Source organism: Sinocyclocheilus rhinocerous, unplaced genomic scaffold (genome assembly GCF_001515625.1).
Source record: "Sinocyclocheilus rhinocerous isolate Xijiao unplaced genomic scaffold, SAMN03320098_v1.1 scaffold422, whole genome shotgun sequence".
Taxonomy (NCBI): Eukaryota; Metazoa; Chordata; class Actinopteri; order Cypriniformes; family Cyprinidae; genus Sinocyclocheilus; species Sinocyclocheilus rhinocerous.
The window spans coordinates 125,812-136,260 of record NW_015639767.1 but is presented as its reverse complement, the minus strand read 5'-3'; the positions used below and the strand labels follow the sequence as shown (position 1 = coordinate 136,260).

Sequence of the window (10,449 nt, the reverse complement as noted above, 5' to 3'; positions counted from 1 at the left end):
AAAAAATGGTTTTTCATGAAATGACTGGCAGCGGATCAGCTGTTCTCTCCCTTCCTGCATTTTCTTTGGCTTGTCGGTCACTCTGAGTGTGTTTGCTGTTTGCATCTGTTGCTGTTGTTGTTACTCAGAGGAAGAAATGGAACAAAATGAAGATGTCCTGATCTCCCAGATTCAGTCCTGAAAACAAAGCTGTAAATCTGTGAGCACCTGCAAACAGAAACCCGCTTCCATGAAACTCTTTTATCCGTCACATGTGCATCTCTGCCAAACGCGGTTAGATCCGTCCGCTCCTGAGTTTCTCAAGCTCTTTATTTCCAGATGATATTTTAGGCATCACATAATGTGGGAATGTTGGTGAAATGTTGCTGAGAACAGTTGTGTGCCGAGAGAGAGGCGTTTAATTGACACTTACCAGATCTGACACGCAAATGATTTTGGCCGCAGGCTGAGGCTGTAGATTTGAGGATTGTTGTCAGGAGAGATTGGGCTGTAACATCGCTCTCCGTCCAGTGGAAACTTGGGCGGCCGCTGAGGACGCGTGTCATTAGAGAGCGTTTGGTTTGGCAGTGAAGGTTGGTGGGAATCGGTGGAAACCCGTGCCTTTCTGAGAAGTGTAAGCGCTGGCTTCTGCTCCATCTGTGTCCTTCTCTGATTAAGGAAACAACCAAATGCTCAGAATACCAAAGGAAAGAATCAGAGTGTGTCTGGAGTGAACACTGATATTATTTAAAATGGTAATATGGTGAGCAATTTGACCAAATCTATTAATATTATAAATCTAAAAAAATCTATAAATCATAAACAAATTAAAGGGATAGTTCACCCAAAAATGAAAATGTGATGTTTATCTGCTTACCCCCAGGGCATCCAAGATGTAGGTGACTTTGTTTCTTCAGTAGAACACAAACGAAGATTTTTAACTCAAACCGTTGCAGTCTGTCAGTCATATAATGGAAGTGAATGGGAATCACGGCTTTGAGAGTCAAAAAAACATACACAAACAAAACCCAATTAAACCCTGCGGCTCGTGACGATACATTGATGTGTAAAGACACGAAACGATCGGTCTGTGCAAGAAACTGAACAGTATTTATATCGTTTTTTACCTCTGATTCACTGCAATGTCTGAACCGTCCTGAGCGCATCCTCGACAGTTGTCTTCTTCTTGGGGTGAACTATCCCTTTAAATCTATAAACAAAATGGATAAACAAAAATGGCACACATCAAAATATCATTATTTCTTCTGAATATTCAATGAATAAATGGTTTATATATTAAATTATCATGTGTTATTGCGTATTTTTGATAATCCAGTAATTAAGTTTATTTATTTATCAGTGTTATTTTAGAACCATTGAAGTAATTTTATAGTTTTTATTAATATTTTGAATTTGTTTGTTTTTTTTATATTCTGTTTTCATTTTATTTTTGGTTAAGTTTTTTTCCGGTTTAATTTTTTTTTTTATGAATTTTTATTTCAGTTTTAGTTTAGGTTATTTTAGTGCATCAAGTATAAACTAAATGAAAATTAGAAATGTTGCCTTGGCAACTAGCTTTATAATATTTGTATTATTATTTTTTTAAATATTTTATTTATTTCAAATAATGACAATTGTAATTTAAATTTCAACTACAGCTCTACAAAAGAAAATATAGTGGTGTTATTAATGACTGATAATTCAATGTTGACCTCATTCAATAGTTTCAAGCACAGCTGAGTTAATGTTTTCACAGCATACAATTTCATCCTTGTTTTGAGTTACTTGGATGGTAAGTTAACATCCAGTTATAATCTGACAAAATAAATTAAATAAAAAATAAAATCTAGTGCTTTTGCATAAAGGTTTGCAATTATTTTTCAGCAAAAGAGAGTAAGATGCAAGAAGCAAAAAATGTGACTGCTATCACTCACACTTCATCATTGCACTGGAAATGGAAAGTCAAATTGAGCACAGTGCATTGTGGGATGCAGTATTCCATGCCGTTTTATCCTTGGCAAATTCAGACGTTCATCTGGGTTTTCCATGCATAAACATTTGCATACTGCACATTACTATATTTTTAGTTCGAGCAGTATGTGTTGTGCGAGTGAGATCAGAGCCTGAGTGCAGTGTTTATCAGAGCTCAGCAGCACATACCAGGAGCTTTTTCTGCTTGTGTAAAACCAGTGGGAGGAAAGGAAAGCGTGGGATGTGAAAGAGAGGACAGACCGACAGGAAAAGACGTGTGAGGGAGTCTGAGAGAGAGAGAGAGCTGTGAGTTTCTGCAGTCAGGCTCTTCTGAGCGTCCTGAAGACTCACATCTCACATGGAAACACACACAACTCGCTCTTTCCTCACCGCGGCGCACTCACAATCCCTCGGACGCTCCGCTCACAGGATGCATCTCTTCAAGTTCTGTTTCGGAAAGACGGTAACTGGACTTCCATAGTGAGGGATGACGCTGGGTTGGGAAGTTATTTCCAGTTGTTGAGCTTTTGTAGATGCTTTGTTGAGCAAGAACTTGTCGTGAAGTTTGTCACTCCTTCTTTGTGGTTTGTGAGACCTCGAGTGAGATCTGTCAGATCAGAAGGTAGACTTGATAGGGAATTTTAAAATTGTGATTTCCAAGCCTGGAAAAGAAATGCAAATTCATATCATTTGAAAAAGTCATTAAAATTCTTAGAGTGAATATTAGAAAAACATTAAATATTTAAATATAATGATCTCGTTCACAGCTGGGATTCCAGCAGAAATGCACTGAGGGTTTGCTGAGATTCAAGGGTCAAACTCTTTTTTGGATTCGGTCTCTGAGGACCTGAAATATGCCTGGCTTTCCCACAAACTTACCCACAGTTCCACAGGGCCTTGATGGGCAGCATGAACCCAGTCTGAGTCCAGTGGAGGAGGTGTTTTAATGGCTTGTTTGTGACTGTGTTTTCTTTCAGATGGGGAAGCAGCACGTTTATCAGCCAGTGGGTAAAGCAGGTACGAACACAGACGCTCCTGAATGCACATTTACAATACAAAACAATACAGAGATGGATCAACACTTTATTTTCTTGCATAAAGCAAATAGTTTTATATAAAAATCATTTTGACAGTTGTGATTTTCAGGCCTAAAAAAGTCATGATAGTTACTAAAATCTTTTGGAAATTTCTGGTGCCAGTTATTGAAAAATATCTCAAATACTGTATATAATTGTAATATTTAATTCCAAATATTTTATAATTAATTTTAGAATTTTATTATAGAAATTTTGCAGTTTAATTTGAGTTAAAGCTTTAGTAATTTAGTGATGTTTTTACATACGTGTGTGTGTGTGTGTGTGTGTAAAATAATTTAAAGAAATTTATAGAATTCATTCATTCATTTTAGTTCATCAAGTTAAACTAAATGAAAATGAGAAATGATGCCTTGCCAACTAGTTGAAATTAAATAAGTTAATTTTTTTATATTTTTATTTTTATTTGATTTAATGTTTAATTCATTCAAGTAACAAAAATGTTTATTTTATGGTTTAATTTTTATTTTTAGTTATATAATTATTTAAAGAAAGGTTAGAGGTTAAAGAAATTTCTAAAAATAAATTTTTTCTGTGTATATTTTATAAAATTAAAATATATATCAAATTTTAATTTGAGAAATTTCTTATTGTAAGTGTAACCTCTTTAAATTAATTTTAAAATCTTAACCTAAGTCAGTAATTACAATTGACTGGAAAAATGCTAATATTTTTCATGTAATATCTATGCAAATTTGATACATTTTAAATGTATAGAATTTAAAATATATATACAAAGCTGAAATACAGTGATTAAAATTTCATATTTAAATATTTGTTTACAATATCGGTTCACGTAAATGTATAAATAAATAGAACTGTCCTGCAAGAAAGGCTGTTTTAAGACATTTAACTTAAAAAAAAAAAGAAATAAAATAAAATTTCCATACTAATTATTTTAAATGAGTCTATAGTATTATAATGCCAAATGGTTTGCAGTTGTCAGGCAACATTGCATTTTTGTGCATTAATACAGAATGGTGTGCATTTATTACCAGCGTTGAACGTGTCTCATCCAATTAGAATTGTTTTATAATGACTAATATGCAAATTGTAGACCAGAGAATCATGTGATCCTTCCTGTGTCCAACAGAACATGTGGCTCCTCCAAAGAAGCCGCCCCGTCCCGGCGCTCCGAGTCACCTGACCAACCTGAACCCCGTGGACAGTTACAACGAGGGTGTCAAGGTGTGTAATGCTCAGTTAACTAACTAACTAACTAACTTCCCCAGGCATGATGTTGTGTTAACGTCTACGAGAGGTGAATGCTGAGATGTGTGCAGCATGCTGATTGGCTGTCGTGTTCTGCATGTTGAGCCCTCGACTCGAGTTTCCCGCACACACACCCACATAGAGTTCGGATAGAGTTGATCTTCGTCAGCAGAACACACTCCAGCCAAACCTCCAAGAAAAACCACCACATACACACTGATCAGGGCACAAACACTTGCTCAGTAGTGCACCTACAATTCAGCGAATAAATAAAATGCACATCCATCCTGAAGACAGAAAGAGTTTTACGACCCTCTAGTTTTCACTATTATTTCTATACTACTATAGTTTTTATTACTACTACTATACTACTATATATATACTACTGTAGTTTTTTTTTTGTATTTTGCATTTTAGTTTTAGTTAAAGTTTTAGTATTAGTTTTAGTTCATTAGTATTAGTTATTTAATTTTAGTGTGTGTGTGTGTGTGTGTGTGTATATATATTGTATATCAAGTTAAACTAAATGAATATGAGAAATTGTGTCTTGGCAACTAATTATAGTTTAGTCAAAATAATATAGTCAAAATAATTTAATTGTAAAAATATTTTATTTCAGTTAATGTTTATTTCCATTCAAGTAACAAAAGTTTATTCTATATGTATATATATATATATATATATATACACACACACAAAAATAGTCTGCATTTTAATTTTAGTTATTAATTTTATCATTTGTATTTGTTTTTTGTGTATATATTTATTTACTTACTTATTTACTTTAGTACATAAAGTTAAACTAAATGAATATGAGAAATGGTGCCTTGCCAAGTAGTTGAAATAAAATAATTAAAATTTGTTATATTTCATTTGAGTAAAGTAACAAAATATTTATTTTATGGTTTTATTTTTAGTTTTAGTTAACTATAATAACATCAAAGGGGTCACGACACGCCACACACACACACACACACAACACACACACTTAACTATGCCAAGAATTTTTTGGGAGCCGTGTTTATTTTTTTTTTCATGGCTCTTATATAAGAGGCCTGGATCAATTTTTTTCATTTTTCCTGTTGTTTTAACCTTCCAGTCGATTCTTGTGAGAAGCCTTTGAACATTCAGCTGGATTAAAGATGGCAGTCTTTTCTCGGAAGGGAAACTGAAGAGTTAGTTTTTTGTTTCACACACCTGTCTGCAAACGTTTGCTAAACACTCTAAAAATCATCTGATGGGAGTCAGATTTGAAATATTCCTAGTTGATTTCTCAGACTTTTGACCATATAAAGTTCCACTCTGGGTTATCATAGTTAACTAATTTAAGTTCATTTAATATTTCATCTCTACTGTGTAATTCCTATGTATGTCTGCATTATGGCTGTACTTTCTAGAAGCTCCTGTCACCAAGACAAATTCCTTGTGTGTGTAAACACATACTTGGCAATAAAGCTCTTTCTGACTTTATAAAGTTACAACTAAAACAATAATAATAAAATTAATTTAAAAAAGTTTCATTACTCAAATAAAATAAATTAAAATACATAAAATAAAACTTTAATAAAATAAAAGCACAATTTCTCATTTTCATTTAGTTGATGTATTAAAACAACTAAAATAAAATATAATATAAATTCTCTTTTATTTTAGTATACTGATATAAATAAAAATATAGTGATATATATACTAATAAAAAATACTTAACTAAAAAATGACTAACTGAAATTAAAATAAAAAAATATTGAAAAAAAACTATTTTAAAATATTAATAGAAACTATTCGGTCTTCCACTTTTTTTGGAGAGAATATGCATTTGTGTCTTTTTTTCGTAGCTATTATGTAAGAGGTAAATGTGTTTCTGCTTGTATTTTTTTCCTTCGAGTCATTATTATGGCAGATTCTCATGCGAATCCTAATGCTCTGAAAATGTAACCGTATTAAAAGTCCTCAGAGAAACTGAACTAACTGATCGTGTTTCTTTTGGATGTCAGTGGACACTTGAAACGTCTGTAGCTGAACGATGTCTTATAATCACACGATCTGTTTCCCGTCACACCTCAGACGTGACCTGAAGCTGCATGACTTTATTAGTTTTGCTTTGTTTGCTTGTTTGCATTAATAATCATTTGTTCTGTTTTCCTGCATCCCGCTTTCCCTCCACACACGCTCACCTGCTTTATGCTGCACTGTTGCACGTAGCCCTGGAGGGTAAGACCTGTGTGTGTGTGTGTGTGTGTGTGTGTGTTATTCACTGTATGGCCACTAGTGGCCGCTCTTCTCACACTCATCTGTTTAAAGTCAACGATGGATGTTTTTTCTGTACATATGAATCATGGGAATCATTTCTGTTGAAAAATCTATTTTTAATTGTACACATAGTACATGACAATATATTTTTCAATTATAATAATGACAGTCTTTAAAAAAAAATTTTTTTATTCAGATTTTAATCATTTTATATTATTATTATTTTATTGTTTTATTTATAAATTACTTATTTACTAAATAAAATGCTAATTAGACAAATAAATAATTTTAAAAATAAAAACAAAAATCAAGATCAAAATAAAATATTTATTTAAAAAGTATGAAATATTGTATTTGTTGACCTGCATGTCATGTGACCATTATTCAACATCAGAGAATCTATGATTATAGATTTATCAATTATAATAATGACTGTCTTTGTAAAATTTAATTTTTATTCTGATTGTTTTTTTTTATAAATCACTTATAATTATATTATTTATAATTAATTAATTCATAAAATTGGTAATCAAAACAAATAATTTAAAAAATAAAATCAATCAAAATAAAATATGAACTTTACCTGCATATCATGTGACCATTAATAAACATCAGAGAACCATGATTATAGATTTATCAATTAAAATATTGACCACCTTCATAAAATTCAAATTTTATCCTGATTGTTTCAATTATAAATAATTTATAATAATATAATACGAACTGTAAATGATTTTAGATTTATCAATTATAATGTCTTTATAAAATCATACATTTATTCTGATCTTTTCATTTATAGATCACTTATAATTATATTATTTTCATTAAATCATAAAAATTTTTAATTAAAACAAATGATTAATTTAACAAATAAATACAATTTTTAAAAATGTACTAAAAATGATGAAATATTGTATTTGTTTACTTGCATGTCATCTGACCATTAATAAACATCAGAGAACTGTGAATGATTATAGATTTACAAAAATGTAAAAACATCTTCATAAAATTCCAGTTTTATTCTGATTGTTTTATCTTATTCAGAATTTTTATCTTTATCTTTTATCATTTTTCTTCAAACAAATATTCAACATTCTAATGATATTCAACGTTCTAATTAACCTGGCAAATTCTATATTTGTGATTTATAAGTCTGGAAAAATCATGAAAATGAGTAGGCAAAAATTTTTTAAAAATTATGAAATGGAAATTATTAAAAAAAAAAATATATATATTTCAGCATTGAGCTTTGTAAGTGCTAATGTAGATCTTCTTTGAACTTTCAGTGTAATCATTTAAACCTAATAATTCAAATCTGTTCTATTTCTAAATAAAATCCATGTCCAGTAATGATAAGCATGAGGATAATCTTGGAGAAGTCATGGAAATTCATTGTAAAAGTGTGGGAAGCATTTTTCTCTGTGGAGCTGCTGATCCAGACCTGTGTTTCATTCTCAGATCCAACCTCAGGAGATCAGTCCTCCTCCCACAGCAAACCTGGACCGCTCCAGTGATAAGGTGTATGAGAACGTGACGGGGCTGGTGAAGGCCGTGATCGAGATGTCCAGCCGCATCCAGCCCGCGCCGCCCGAGGAGTACGTCCCTATGGTGAAGGTCAGCAGCAGGGCATGCTGGGATAGTCTCATGACAGCTGTCTCTGTGTGACGTGTGTTTGATAGGTGTCTCTGGTGTCTCCTCTCAGGATGTTGGACTGGCGCTCAGGACTTTACTGGCGACGGTGGACGAGACAATATTTATTTAAAAAGTATGAAATATTGTATTTGTTGACCTGCATGTCATGTGACCATTATTCAACATCAGAGAATCTATGATTATAGATTTATCAATTATAATAATGTCTTTGTAAAATTTAATTTTTATTCTGATTGGGTTTTTTTTATAAATCACTTATAATTATATTATTTATAATTAATTAATTCATAAAATTGGTAATCAAAACAAATAATTTAAAAAATAAAATCAATCAAAATAAAATATGAACTTTACCTGCATATCATGTGACCATTAATAAACATCAGAGAACCATGATTATAGATTTATCAATTAAAATATTGACCACCTTCATAAAATTCAAATTTTATCCTGATTGTTTCAATTATAAATAATTTATAATAATATAATACGAACTGTAAATGATTTTAGATTTATCAATTATAATGTCTTTATAAAATCATACATTTATTCTGATCTTTTCATTTATAGATCACTTATAATTATATTATTTTCATTAAATCATAAAAATTTTTAATTAAAACAAATGATTAATTTAACAAATAAATACAATTTTTAAAAATGTACTAAAAATGATGAAATATTGTATTTGTTTACTTGCATGTCATCTGACCATTAATAAACATCAGAGAACTGTGAATGATTATAGATTTACAAAAATGTAAAAACATCTTCATAAAATTCCAGTTTTATTCTGATTGTTTTATCTTATTCAGAATTTTTATCTTTATCTTTTATCATTTTTCTTCAAACAAATATTCAACATTCTAATGATATTCAACGTTCTAATTAACCTGGCAAATTCTATATTTGTGATTTATAAGTCTGGAAAAATCATGAAAATGAGTAGGCAAAAATTTTTTAAAAATTATGAAATGGAAATTATTAAAAAAAAAAATATATATATTTCAGCATTGAGCTTTGTAAGTGCTAATGTAGATCTTCTTTGAACTTTCAGTGTAATCATTTAAACCTAATAATTCAAATCTGTTCTATTTCTAAATAAAATCCATGTCCAGTAATGATAAGCATGAGGATAATCTTGGAGAAGTCATGGAAATTCATTGTAAAAGTGTGGGAAGCATTTTTCTCTGTGGAGCTGCTGATCCAGACCTGTGTTTCATTCTCAGATCCAACCTCAGGAGATCAGTCCTCCTCCCACAGCAAACCTGGACCGCTCCAGTGATAAGGTGTATGAGAACGTGACGGGGCTGGTGAAGGCCGTGATCGAGATGTCCAGCCGCATCCAGCCCGCGCCGCCCGAGGAGTACGTCCCTATGGTGAAGGTCAGCAGCAGGGCATGCTGGGATAGTCTCATGACAGCTGTCTCTGTGTGACGTGTGTTTGATGGGTGTCTCTGGTGTCTCCTCTCAGGATGTTGGACTGGCGCTCAGGACTTTACTGGCGACGGTGGACGAGACCATCCCAGTGTTACCAGCCAGCACTCACAGAGAGGTCAGACCTGCTCAACTCGCCTCTTCAGCTACCAGGGACTAGTCTTTCTTTTCTTTTTTTTGTGAATGAATCTTTTTCCAAAATAGTGTTTTTCCATTCTGTTAGGGCCCAAACTAATTTTCAACATTAAAATCTATTTATTAACTAAATTTAAAATTCAAAAAATTTAAAATTTTAATTCATTTTTGTTGCATTAACCATTGCATTATTTGCTTTGAATTAAAAATGTTATTAGTGATTTTAATTATTCTGTTAATATATATATATATATATGTGTGTGATGCGTGCGATCTGGGAAAACCCGTCGGATGACGCGCTGGGACGTTTTCAGGAAATTCAAAAAATAGGTCGAATGTCCATTTTTTGTCAAAATTAGGGTTTCATTCAATTATTATTCTATAACATCTTTGTAACACCGTTCGTAGGTCGGGAAGAAGGAGGCGGGAACCGGCGAACGCTTAAACAAAACTTTAATAAAATAAACCAACACAAAATGAAAGTAACTGCCGCACACAAAACACAAAGTAAAGTCCAGGCCTGGTCCTCTCTCGTCCAACACTGTCGTCACTCCTCCTTTTATCCTTCCGGAGCTCCTCCGTGAGATTCGAGACCGGTGAGTGGCGCAGGTGTCGCGCATTAGCATTTACTCCACCGGCCTCGCTCCGTTCCCACGGCTCTCGGCCCCGCCCCTCTCGTCACATACCCCCATCGCCCCTCGCAGGCCGGGGGGTACCCA

General features: G+C 32.5%; 1 pseudogene; it reads left to right on the top strand.

Annotated features, from left to right (window-relative positions):
- LOC107751690 (focal adhesion kinase 1-like) overlaps nucleotides 1-10,449 on the top strand; it is a 76,991-nt pseudogene that overhangs the window by 64,322 nt on the left and 2,220 nt on the right.